Raw genomic sequence first — 14,951 nt, 5'->3', positions numbered from 1 at the left:
CACCTATAGCTGGCTACCTATACTGAGAGAGGACACCTACTCCTGGCTACCTATACTGGGTGCACCTATAGCTGGCTACCTATACTGAGAGAGGACACCTACTCCTGGCTACCTATACTGGGGGCACCTATAGCTGGCTACCAATACTGAGAGAGGACACCTACTCCTGGCTACCTATACTGGGTGCACCTATAGCTGGCTACCTATACTGAGAGAGGACACCTACTCCTAGCTACCTATACTGGGGGCACCTATAGCTGGCTACCTATACTGAGAGAGGACACCCACACCTAGCTACCTATACTTGGGGCACCTATACCTGTCTACCTATACTGAGAGAGGACACCTACTCCTGGCTACCTATACTGGGTGCACCTATAGCTGGCTACCTATACTGAGAGAGGACACCTACTCCTGGCTACCTATACTGGGGGCACCTATAGCTGGCTACCTATACTGAGAGAGGACACCCACACCTAGCTACCTATACTGGGGGCACCTATACCTGGCTACCTATACTGAGAGAGGACACCTACTCCTGGCTACCTATACTGGGGGCACCTTTAGCTGGCTACCTATACTGAGGGCACCTACACCTGACTTCCTATACTGAGAGAGGACACCTACTCCTGGCTACCTATACTGGGTGCACCTATAGCTGGCTACCTATACTGAGAGAGGACACCTACTCCTAGCTACCTATACTGGGTGCACCTATAGCTGGCTACCTATACTGAGAGAGGACACCTACTCCTGGATACCTATACTGGGTGCACCTATAGCTGGCTACCTATACTGAGAGAGGACACCTACTCCTAGCTACCTATACTGGGTGCACCTATAGCTGGCTACCTATACTGAGAGAGGACACCTACTCCTGGCTACCTATACTGGGTGCACCTATAGCTGGCTACCTATACTGAGAAAGGACACCTACTCCTAGCTACCTATACTGGGTGCACCTATAGCTGGCTACCTATACTGAGAGAGGACACCTACTCCTAGCTACCTATACTGGGTGCACCTATAGCTGGCTACCTATACTGAGAGAGGACACCTACTCCTAGCTACCTATACTGGGTGCACCTATAGCTGGCTACCTATACTGAGAGAGGACACCTACACCTGGCTACCTAAACTGGAGGCACCTACACCTGGCTACCTATGCTGGGGGCACCTATAGCTGACTACCTATACTGAGAGAGGACACCTACTCCTAGCTACCTATACTGGGGGCACCTATAGCTGGCTACCTATACTGAGAGAGGACACCCACACCTAGCTACCTATACTTGGGGCACCTATACCTGTCTACCTATACTGAGAGAGGACACCTACTCCTGGCTACCTATACTGGGTGCACCTATAGCTGGCTACCTATACTGAGAGAGGACACCTACTCCTAGCTACCTATACTGGGGGCACCTATAGCTGGCTACCTATACTGAGAGAGGACACCCACACCTAGCTACCTATACTTGGGGCACCTATACCTGTCTACCTATACTGAGAGAGGACACCTACTCCTGGCTACCTATACTGGGTGCACCTATAGCTGGCTACCTATACTGAGAGAGGACACCTACTCCTGGCTACCTATACTGGGGGCACCTATAGCTGGCTACCTATACTGAGAGAGGACACCCACACCTAGCTACCTATACTGGGGGCACCTATACCTGGCTACCTATACTGAGAGAGGACACCTACTCCTGGCTACCTATACTGGGGGCACCTTTAGCTGGCTACCTATACTGAGGGCACCTACACCTGACTTCCTATACTGAGAGAGGACACCTACTCCTGGCTACCTATACTGGGTGCACCTATAGCTGGCTACCTATACTGAGAGAGGACACCTACTCCTAGCTACCTATACTGGGTGCACCTATAGCTGGCTACCTATACTGAGAGAGGACACCTACTCCTGGATACCTATACTGGGTGCACCTATAGCTGGCTACCTATACTGAGAGAGGACACCTACTCCTAGCTACCTATACTGGGTGCACCTATAGCTGGCTACCTATACTGAGAGAGGACACCTACTCCTGGCTACCTATACTGGGTGCACCTATAGCTGGCTACCTATACTGAGAAAGGACACCTACTCCTAGCTACCTATACTGGGTGCACCTATAGCTGGCTACCTATACTGAGAGAGGACACCTACTCCTAGCTACCTATACTGGGTGCACCTATAGCTGGCTACCTATACTGAGAGAGGACACCTACTCCTAGCTACCTATACTGGGTGCACCTATAGCTGGCTACCTATACTGAGAGAGGACACCTACACCTGGCTACCTAAACTGGAGGCACCTACACCTGGCTACCTATGCTGGGGGCACCTATAGCTGACTACCTATACTGAGAGAGGACACCTACTCCTAGCTACCTATACTGGGGGCACCTATAGCTGGCTACCTATACTGAGAGAGGACACCCACACCTAGCTACCTATACTTGGGGCACCTATACCTGTCTACCTATACTGAGAGAGGACACCTACTCCTGGCTACCTATACTGGGTGCACCTATAGCTGGCTACGTATACTGAGAGAGGACACCTACTCCTGGCTACCTATACTGGGGGCACCTATAGCTGGCTACCTATACTGAGAGAGGACACCCACACCTAGCTACCTATACTGGGGGCACCTATACCTGGCTACCTATACTGAGAGAGGACACCTACTCCTGGCTACCTATACTGGGGGCACCTTTAGCTGGCTACCTATACTGAGGGCACCTACACCTGACTTCCTACACTGGGGCACCTATAGCTGGCTACCTATACTGAGAGAGGACACCTACTCCTGGCTACCTATACTGGGTGCACCTATAGCTGGCTACCTATACTGAGAGAGGACACCTACTCCTAGCTACCTATACTGGGTGCACCTATAGCTGGCTACCTATACTGAGAGAGGACACCTACTCCTGGATACCTATACTGGGTGCACCTATAGCTGGCTACCTATACTGAGAGAGGACACCTACTCCTAGCTACCTATACTGGGTGCACCTATAGCTGGCTACCTATACTGAGAGAGGACACCTACTCCTGGCTACCTATACTGGGTGCACCTATAGCTGGCTACCTATACTGAGAGAGGACACCTACTCCTAGCTACCTATACTGGGAGCACCTATAGCTGGCTACCTATACTGGGGGCAACTATAGCTGGCTACCTATACAGAGAGAGGACACCTACTCCTAGCTACCTATACTGGGAGCACCTATAGCTGGCTACCTATACTGAGAGAGGACACCTACTCCTAGCTACCTATACTGGGAGCACCTATAGCTGGCTACCTATACTGGGGGCACCTATAGCTGGCTACCTATACTGAGAGAGGACACCTACTCCTGGCTACCTATACTGGGTGCACCTATAGCTGGCTACCTATACTGAGAGAGGACACCTACTCCTGGCTACCTATACTGGGTGCACCTATAGCTGGCTACCTATACTGAGAGAGGACACCTACTCCTAGCTACCTATACTGGGTGCACCTATAGCTGGCTACCTATACTGAGAGAGGACACCTACTCCTAGCTACCTATACTGGGTGCACCTATAGCTGGCTACCTATACTGAGAGAGGACACCTACACCTGGCTACCTAAACTGGAGGCACCTACACCTGGCTACCTATGCTGGGGGCACCTATAGCTGACTACCTATACTGAGAGAGGACACCTACTCCTAGCTACCTATACTGGGGGCACCTATAGCTGGCTACCTATACTGAGAGAGGACACCCACACCTAGCTACCTATACTTGGGGCACCTATACCTGTCTACCTATACTGAGAGAGGACACCTACTCCTGGCTACCTATACTGGGTGCACCTATAGCTGGCTACGTATACTGAGAGAGGACACCTACTCCTGGCTACCTATACTGGGGGCACCTATAGCTGGCTACCTATACTGAGAGAGGACACCCACACCTAGCTACCTATACTGGGGGCACCTATACCTGGCTACCTATACTGAGAGAGGACACCTACTCCTGGCTACCTATACTGGGGGCACCTTTAGCTGGCTACCTATACTGAGGGCACCTACACCTGACTTCCTACACTGGGGCACCTATAGCTGGCTACCTATACTGAGAGAGGACACCTACTCCTGGCTACCTATACTGGGTGCACCTATAGCTGGCTACCTATACTGAGAGAGGACACCTACTCCTAGCTACCTATACTGGGTGCACCTATAGCTGGCTACCTATACTGAGAGAGGACACCTACTCCTGGATACCTATACTGGGTGCACCTATAGCTGGCTACCTATACTGAGAGAGGACACCTACTCCTAGCTACCTATACTGGGTGCACCTATAGCTGGCTACCTATACTGAGAGAGGACACCTACTCCTGGCTACCTATACTGGGTGCACCTATAGCTGGCTACCTATACTGAGAGAGGACACCTACTCCTAGCTACCTATACTGGGAGCACCTATAGCTGGCTACCTATACTGGGGGCAACTATAGCTGGCTACCTATACAGAGAGAGGACACCTACTCCTAGCTACCTATACTGGGAGCACCTATAGCTGGCTACCTATACTGAGAGAGGACACCTACTCCTAGCTACCTATACTGGGAGCACCTATAGCTGGCTACCTATACTGGGGGCACCTATAGCTGGCTACCTATACTGAGAGAGGACACCTACTCCTGGCTACCTATACTGGGTGCACCTATAGCTGGCTACCTATACTGAGAGAGGACACCTACTCCTGGCTACCTATACTGGGGCACCTATAGCTGGCTACCTATACTGAGAGAGGACACCTACTCCTAGCTACCTATACTGGGTGCACCTATAGCTGGCTACCTATATTGAGAGAGGACACCTACTCCTGGCTACCTATACTGGGTGCACCTATAGCTGGCTACCAATACTGAGAGAGGACACCTACTCCTGGCTACCTATACTGGGTGCACCTATAGCTGGCTACCAATACTGAGAGAGGACACCTACTCCTGGCTACCTATACTGGGTGCACCTATAGCTGGCTACCTATACTGAGAGAGGACACCTACTCCTAGCTACCTATACTGGGGGCACCTATAGCTGGCTACCTATACTGAGAGAGGACACCTACTCCTGGCTACCTATACTGGGTGCACCTATAGCTGGCTACCTATACTGAGAGAGGACACCTACTCCTGGCTACCTATACTGGGGGCACCTATAGCTGGCTACCAATACTGAGAGAGGACACCTACTCCTGGCTACCTATACTGGGTGCACCTATAGCTGGCTACCTATACTGAGAGAGGACACCTACTCCTAGCTACCTATACTGGGGGCACCTATAGCTGGCTACCTATACTGAGAGAGGACACCCACACCTAGCTACCTATACTTGGGGCACCTATACCTGTCTACCTATACTGAGAGAGGACACCTACTCCTGGCTACCTATACTGGGTGCACCTATAGCTGGCTACCTATACTGAGAGAGGACACCTACTCCTGGCTACCTATACTGGGGGCACCTATAGCTGGCTACCTATACTGAGAGAGGACACCCACACCTAGCTACCTATACTGGGGGCACCTATACCTGGCTACCTATACTGAGAGAGGACACCTACTCCTGGCTACCTATACTGGGGGCACCTTTAGCTGGCTACCTATACTGAGGGCACCTACACCTGACTTCCTACACTGGGGCACCTATAGCTGGCTACCTATACTGAGAGAGGACACCTACTCCTGGCTACCTATACTGGGTGCACCTATAGCTGGCTACCTATACTGAGAGAGGACACCTACTCCTAGCTACCTATACTGGGTGCACCTATAGCTGGCTACCTATACTGAGAGAGGACACCTACTCCTGGATACCTATACTGGGTGCACCTATAGCTGGCTACCTATACTGAGAGAGGACACCTACTCCTAGCTACCTATACTGGGTGCACCTATAGCTGGCTACCTATACTGAGAGAGGACACCTACTCCTGGCTACCTATACTGGGTGCACCTATAGCTGGCTACCTATACTGAGAAAGGACACCTACTCCTAGCTACCTATACTGGGTGCACCTATAGCTGGCTACCTATACTGAGAGAGGACACCTACTCCTAGCTACCTATACTGGGTGCACCTATAGCTGGCTACCTATACTGAGAGAGGACACCTACTCCTAGCTACCTATACTGGGTGCACCTATAGCTGGCTACCTATACTGAGAGAGGACACCTACACCTGGCTACCTAAACTGGAGGCACCTACACCTGGCTACCTATGCTGGGGGCACCTATAGCTGACTACCTATACTGAGAGAGGACACCTACTCCTAGCTACCTATACTGGGGGCACCTATAGCTGGCTACCTATACTGAGAGAGGACACCCACACCTAGCTACCTATACTTGGGGCACCTATACCTGTCTACCTATACTGAGAGAGGACACCTACTCCTGGCTACCTATACTGGGTGCACCTATAGCTGGCTACCTATACTGAGAGAGGACACCTACTCCTGGCTACCTATACTGGGGGCACCTATAGCTGGCTACCTATACTGAGAGAGGACACCCACACCTAGCTACCTATACTTGGGGCACCTATACCTGTCTACCTATACTGAGAGAGGACACCTACTCCTGGCTACCTATACTGGGTGCACCTATAGCTGGCTACCTATACTGAGAGAGGACACCTACTCCTGGCTACCTATACTGGGGGCACCTATAGCTGGCTACCTATACTGAGAGAGGACACCCACACCTAGCTACCTATACTGGGGGCACCTATACCTGGCTACCTATACTGAGAGAGGACACCTACTCCTGGCTACCTATACTGGGGGCACCTTTAGCTGGCTACCTATACTGAGGGCACCTACACCTGACTTCCTACACTGGGGCACCTATAGCTGGCTACCTATACTGAGAGAGGACACCTACTCCTGGCTACCTATACTGGGTGCACCTATAGCTGGCTACCTATACTGAGAGAGGACACCTACTCCTAGCTACCTATACTGGGTGCACCTATAGCTGGCTACCTATACTGAGAGAGGACACCTACTCCTGGATACCTATACTGGGTGCACCTATAGCTGGCTACCTATACTGAGAGAGGACACCTACTCCTAGCTACCTATACTGGGTGCACCTATAGCTGGCTACCTATACTGAGAGAGGACACCTACTCCTGGCTACCTATACTGGGTGCACCTATAGCTGGCTACCTATACTGAGAAAGGACACCTACTCCTAGCTACCTATACTGGGTGCACCTATAGCTGGCTACCTATACTGAGAGAGGACACCTACTCCTAGCTACCTATACTGGGTGCACCTATAGCTGGCTACCTATACTGAGAGAGGACACCTACTCCTAGCTACCTATACTGGGTGCACCTATAGCTGGCTACCTATACTGAGAGAGGACACCTACACCTGGCTACCTAAACTGGAGGCACCTACACCTGGCTACCTATGCTGGGGGCACCTATAGCTGACTACCTATACTGAGAGAGGACACCTACTCCTAGCTACCTATACTGGGGGCACCTATAGCTGGCTACCTATACTGAGAGAGGACACCCACACCTAGCTACCTATACTTGGGGCACCTATACCTGTCTACCTATACTGAGAGAGGACACCTACTCCTGGCTACCTATACTGGGTGCACCTATAGCTGGCTACCTATACTGAGAGAGGACACCTACTCCTAGCTACCTATACTGGGGGCACCTTTAGCTGGCTACCTATACTGAGGGCACCTACACCTGACTTCCTACACTGGGGCACCTATAGCTGGCTACCTATACTGAGAGAGGACACCTACTCCTGGCTACCTATACTGGGTGCACCTATAGCTGGCTACCTATACTGAGAGAGGACACCTACTCCTAGCTACCTATACTGGGTGCACCTATAGCTGGCTACCTATACTGAGAGAGGACACCTACTCCTGGATACCTATACTGGGTGCACCTATAGCTGGCTACCTATACTGAGAGAGGACACCTACTCCTAGCTACCTATACTGGGTGCACCTATAGCTGGCTACCTATACTGAGAGAGGACACCTACTCCTGGCTACCTATACTGGGTGCACCTATAGCTGGCTACCTATACTGAGAAAGGACACCTACTCCTAGCTACCTATACTGGGTGCACCTATAGCTGGCTACCTATACTGAGAGAGGACACCTACTCCTAGCTACCTATACTGGGTGCACCTATAGCTGGCTACCTATACTGAGAGAGGACACCTACTCCTAGCTACCTATACTGGGTGCACCTATAGCTGGCTACCTATACTGAGAGAGGACACCTACACCTGGCTACCTAAACTGGAGGCACCTACACCTGGCTACCTATGCTGGGGGCACCTATAGCTGACTACCTATACTGAGAGAGGACACCTACTCCTAGCTACCTATACTGGGGGCACCTATAGCTGGCTACCTATACTGAGAGAGGACACCCACACCTAGCTACCTATACTTGGGGCACCTATACCTGTCTACCTATACTGAGAGAGGACACCTACTCCTGGCTACCTATACTGGGTGCACCTATAGCTGGCTACCTATACTGAGAGAGGACACCTACTCCTGGCTACCTATACTGGGGGCACCTATAGCTGGCTACCTATACTGAGAGAGGACACCCACACCTAGCTACCTATACTGGGGGCACCTATACCTGGCTACCTATACTGAGAGAGGACACCTACTCCTGGCTACCTATACTGGGGGCACCTTTAGCTGGCTACCTATACTGAGGGCACCTACACCTGACTTCCTACACTGGGGCACCTATAGCTGGCTACCTATACTGAGAGAGGACACCTACTCCTGGCTACCTATACTGGGTGCACCTATAGCTGGCTACCTATACTGAGAGAGGACACCTACTCCTAGCTACCTATACTGGGTGCACCTATAGCTGGCTACCTATACTGAGAGAGGACACCTACTCCTGGATACCTATACTGGGTGCACCTATAGCTGGCTACCTATACTGAGAGAGGACACCTACTCCTAGCTACCTATACTGGGTGCACCTATAGCTGGCTACCTATACTGAGAGAGGACACCTACTCCTGGCTACCTATACTGGGTGCACCTATAGCTGGCTACCTATACTGAGAAAGGACACCTACTCCTAGCTACCTATACTGGGTGCACCTATAGCTGGCTACCTATACTGAGAGAGGACACCTACTCCTAGCTACCTATACTGGGTGCACCTATAGCTGGCTACCTATACTGAGAGAGGACACCTACTCCTAGCTACCTATACTGGGTGCACCTATAGCTGGCTACCTATACTGAGAGAGGACACCTACACCTGGCTACCTAAACTGGAGGCACCTACACCTGGCTACCTATGCTGGGGGCACCTATAGCTGACTACCTATACTGAGAGAGGACACCTACTCCTGGCTACCTATACTGGAGGCACCTACACCTGGCTATATATACTGGGGGCACCTATAGCTGGCTACCTATACTTAGGGCACCTACACCTGACTTCCTACACTGGGGCACCTATAGCTGGCTACCTATACTGAGGGCACATACACCTGACTTCCTATACTGTGGGCACCTATAGCTGGCTACCTATACTGAGGGCACCTACACCTGACTTCCTATACTGGGGGCACCTATAGCTGGCTACCTATACTGAGGGCACCTACACCTGACTTCCTATACTGTGGGCACCTATAGCTGGCTACCTATACTGAGGGCACCTACACCTGACTTCCTATACTGGGGGCACCTATAGCTGGCTACCTATACTGGGGGCACCTACACCTGACTTCCTATACTGGGGCACCTATAGCTGGCTACCTATACTGAGGGCACCTACACCTGACTTCCTATACTGGGGGCACCTATAGCTGGCTACCTATACTGAGGGCACCTACACCTGACTTCCTATACTGGGGCACCTATAGCTGGCTACCTATACTGAGAGAGGACACCTACTCCTGGCTACCTATACTGGAGGCACCTACACCTGGCTACCTATACTGACGGAGGTTACCTACTGCTGGCTACCTATGGAGAGAGACCTACAACTGACTTCCTATACTGGGGGCACCTATGCTCGGCTATCTATATTGAGGGCACCTACACATGAGATCCTATACTGGGGGCAGCTATGCCTGGCTACCAACCTATACTATGTCTGAGGGCTTATTTTTTTTGGGGGGGGGGGCACACTGGCTGTAACCCGTGATGCAAATTGTCGGTGCTGTGCTATAATTCCAAATTGGAAAGGGGGGGGGGGGGGGGGCTAACTGTCCCACAAAAATCATGCTTCGCTCAGGGCACTGTGAAACCTAAGGGGGGCCCTGCCTCTGGATGTAGTAAACTCAGCCCTCAGGTCCCAGCAAATACATCTGTTTAAATATACAATGTATGACCAATTCTTCTATAGTACATTTCTGTTATAGCAAACCACCTTTCCTAGTCCATTTGAGTTTACTATAAAGGGATTCTACTGTATAGTGAATATTCCTCTTACTAAGGTCCCCGGTTCAAACCTGGGCCAGAACACTATCTGCATAGAGTTTGTATGTTCTCCTCGTGTTTCAGTGTGTTTCCTCCAGGCACTTCTGTTCCCTCCCACATCCCAAAAGCATAATAATATGGTAGGACATTACACTATGACTATGGTTGGATTAGAGTGTGAGCTCCTCTGAGAACAGTCAGTGACATGACTATGTTCTCTGTAATGTCCTGCAGAAGATGTCAGTGCTATATAAATACATAATAATAATATGGTAGGACATTAGACTATGACTATGGTAGGATTAGAGTGTGAGCTCCTCTGAGGACAGTCAGTGACATGACGATGTACTCTGTAATGTGCTGCAGGAGATGTCAGTGCTATATAAATACATAATAATAATATGGTAGGACATTAGACTATGGCTATGGTAGGATTAGAGTGTGAGCTCCTCTGAGGACAGTCAGTGACATGACAATATACACTGTAATGTGCTGCAGAAGGTGTCAGTGCTATATAAATACATAATAATAATATGGTAGAACATTAGACTATGACTACGGTAGGATTAGATTGTGAGCTCCTCTGAGGACAGTCAGTGACATGACTATGTACTCTGTAATGTGCTGCAGGAGATGTCAGTGCTATATAAATACATAATAATAATATGGTAGGACATTAGGCTATGACTATGGTAGGATTAGAGTGTGAGCTCCTCTGAGGACAGTCAGTGACATGACTATGTACTCTGTAATGTGCTGCAGAAGATCTCAGTGCTATATAAATACATAATAATAATATGGTAGGACATTAGACTATGACTATGGTGGGATTAGAGTGTGAGCACCTCTGAGGACAGTCAGTGACATGACTATGTACTCTGTAACGTGCTGCAGAAGATGTCAGTGTTATATAAATACATAATAATAATATGGTAGGACATTAGACTGTGACCATGGAATGGATTAGATTGTGAGAATAATAATAAGCATACTAGATAAACCAATCTGTATTATGCTTTTATATTCAGACAAGTAGTGACTTGTGCCATTTTAAGGCTGGGCTCATGCTGGCATTTCAGTATGGTTCCCATTTCCTGCAGGATGTCGGAGTAATGCAGACACAGTTTAGTGGCACGGTACACAGAGACGTTCAATTGGTGTTCAGTCTGAAGGTATTTTCAGGCCGGTTTCACACTGCAAACTGGCGGCGCGGTGCCGTAGCCGCGCCGCCAAAGACAGGCCCTTCGTGGAATACCGAGTTACTACGCGGTATTCCCTATCTGGAATTGGGCCAAGCAGGAAGTAGCATGCGCTTGCAGTCACTTCCTGCTGCGGGGTATGTGGAAGTGCACAGAAGCGTGCTTCCGTGCATACATGCTGCGACTTCACAACAGCAATTTTTTTTAAATCCCCACGTCACCATAGAGCAACACGCCTTTCAGGCTGACGCAGATTGCCACAGAAGCAACGCGGTAACAGTTTTAGGCCTGCGTGGGGGAAGCGGCGAAAACGTCACTTCTGTTGCGTCGTGCCGTAACGTGGCAGTATGAAAGTCTCCATAGACTTTCATTGCCTGGCGGTGGGGTGCGGTAAAAATAAAAATACTGCACCGCCCCGGTGTGAAAGGGCCCACAGGCTTTTTGGGACATTCTCTTTGGACAATATGTTATTTTTTAAATAAAAAATTATTGGGCGAAACTGACGCTGCACTTATGTCACAGTTGTATGCAGGGGAATGTAGATCCAAAGTTCATCTTTTATCTCCCTGATGCTTCCCGCCATTACTGCTAATCTGTCCTTACTTCCCCTCTGCTGTTTGTGATGTGCTGGTGTACAGGAGGGGGTAAGGTCCACTCACTCCCATCGAGGCAGATCACAGGTCAGTTGTGTGGCTGATTTAGATCAGTGTAAAAGTTCCATTCAGTTCTCAGGGTGTCCAGGTTAGGAAGGGGTTTGCATAGGGAGAGAGGTTAGGGGTCAATGCAGTGTTCTCCCCAGGCTCTTTTAGCCGGGTGCTCCACCCGGCTAGTTTTGATGATCACCCGGCTGTCATCGGCTCACCTCCTCCTATGCTGTAAGCAGAAATGTGCAGAGAAGCACCGGCCCTGCATTCTCTCATCTCACCCACCCGGCTAGTTTTGATGATCACCCGGCTGTCATCGGCTCATCTCCTCCTATGCTGTAAGCAGAAATGTGCAGAGAAGCACCGGCCCTGCATTCTCTCATCTCACCCATCCGGCTACGTTTTCATGCCACCCGGCTGGAAAAAAATTGTGGGGAGAACACTGGGCTGCCATATTTAGTTCCATTTAAATAATACCAGTTGCCTTGCTGTCCTGTGTATCCCTTTGGCTGTAGTAGTGGCTGGGTAACACACCTGAAACAAGCGTGCAGCTAATCCACTCACACTACTGTTAGATCACCTGATCTGCATGCTTGTTCAGGGTCTATGAGGCAGAGGATCAGCAGGACAGCCAGGCAATGTGCATTGTTTAAAAGGAAATAAATGTGTCAGCCGCCATATCCTTCTCACTTCAGGTGTGCTTTAGGTCTGTTTTCCACGGAGATTTCTCCCATTATCCACTAAAGCGATTTCTCTGCAAAACCGCAGAGATCCAACGGGTGAACGACGCGACTGCAACAGGAGGAAAGAAAAAAATGGCAGAAAAATATTTTGAATTGTTGGATTGCAGAAAAACTGCATAGCGGTGCAAGAAAGTAAGCGATTTTCCGGCATGTGCACGAAAAATACAGCAGAAACGACGACTTCGAAGAAAAAAATAAAATCTGAGCAAGTCTACTTTAAGGCTGCTTCCACACAGGGACGATACAGGCGCACGTTAGTGCAGCCTGTAACGCTCCCCCAACGCACAGCAATGTAACACAAGTGGGCTTTTCACACTGCCCACGTTGCGTTACATGTAACGCTGCACGTTCTGCCGAAAGTGCAGCATGCTACGGCGTTAGAGCGGCTTAAGCCGCATTAGACTGTGTGCACATGCTCAGTCATGTTGGGGAGGAGCGGAGAGCGGCCAGGCACATGGCTAATTAATATTCACTGCACGTTGTGACGTGCAGTGTTTACTTCCTGGAGCGGCCGCTCTGTGCGGTGATTGGCCGGCGGGACCACGTGATGCCGCATGCGCACAAGAGTACGCATCACTGACGCCAGAGTGAGCCGCACAACGCGGCTCACTCTGACGTCCACAACGAAGAGCACCAGGCCTTGCGTTAGGGGCACGTTATGCGACCTTAACGTGGCACCTAACGCAACGTCTTGGTGTGTAAGTAGCCTTAAGGACTCAGCGGTGAATCTCATGGTGAACAGTTGTCCAATCACAGAACCCTCTACAGCACAAAGCATTGTGATTGGCTGAATAGTGTGGGCGTGGTTTACTACAACCTATCGGAAACCTAGTAGTTTAACAGCAATGGACCACACACACAGTCAGGCCTCATTCACCTAAAATCAAAAAAGCAAGCGTTTTGCGTTTATTGCGCTTCCTCCCCCCGGCGCTCCCCTGCGTACTGTGTTTCTAGTAAAAGCACTTTTTGAAGCGCTTTTCCAGAGCGCTTTTCTAAGCACTTTTCCAGAGCGGTATTGTAATTCACTCCCTGACGCAAGCCAGGAAGTGAACTCCTTGACCCGGAAAAGAATATATACAATGTATTTATTCTTAAAACCGCTAACGCAGTCGCTGCACAAAGCAATTTTGTGAGCGTTTGCGTTTTTCCTATACTTTCCATTGAGACAAAATCGCCCCAAAAAAAATGGTACAAGCACCGCTTTGCTGGACACACGAACCGCGCTGAAATGAACCTTCTCGTAGACATTCATTGCACAAGCATTTTGTGGGCGATTTTAAAAATCGCCTTCCCTTGCAAAAAGGCCGAAAACGCCCCTAGTGTGAACGAGCACTAAAGGAAAAAAATAAAAGCAGCACAATTGCATTGAAGAAAATGGCAATTTTCAGTGGAAAGGGGTGTAATAAGCACGTGACCAGGTGGCAGCCCGATTGCACGCTGCTACAGAAGGCTGCAGTCGCCAGGTAGGAAGTGGAATTAGCAGAGGCTGAATGGGAACTTTCTGCAGAGCTCATCAGACGAGGAAGGGTAACGATTACTGAATCATGAGCTTTCAGAAGGTGATCAGCTCCCACTGAGCCCCCTGCTAGTTCCAGGAAAGACAGAGCAAGAAATTCAAGGGAAGCCCCCCTCTCAGGCTCAACTCTGGGGGGTCCCCAGCCCCATTCAGGTGAACCCCCCTCTCAGGCTCATCTCTGGGGGTCCCCAGCACTATCCAGGGGAAGCCCCCTCTCAGGCTCATCTCTGGGGGTCCCCAGCACCATTCAGGTGAAGCCCCCCCCTCTCAGGCTCATCTCTGGGGGGGGGGGGGGGTCCCCAGCACCATCCAGGGGAAGCCCCCTCTCAGG

At 50.3% G+C, this 14,951-nt stretch overlaps 1 protein-coding gene across 1 annotated transcript in view; it reads right to left on the bottom strand.

The window, feature by feature from the left end:
- Positions 1-14,951, bottom strand: part of PEX16 (peroxisomal biogenesis factor 16) — a 152,976-nt gene that overhangs the window by 137,793 nt on the left and 232 nt on the right. The window lies entirely within an intron of this gene.

This window comes from Hyperolius riggenbachi, chromosome 11 (assembly GCF_040937935.1).
Source record: "Hyperolius riggenbachi isolate aHypRig1 chromosome 11, aHypRig1.pri, whole genome shotgun sequence".
In the NCBI taxonomy this organism is placed as follows: Eukaryota; Metazoa; Chordata; class Amphibia; order Anura; family Hyperoliidae; genus Hyperolius; species Hyperolius riggenbachi.
This window is presented reverse-complemented; position numbering and strand designations above follow the sequence as displayed.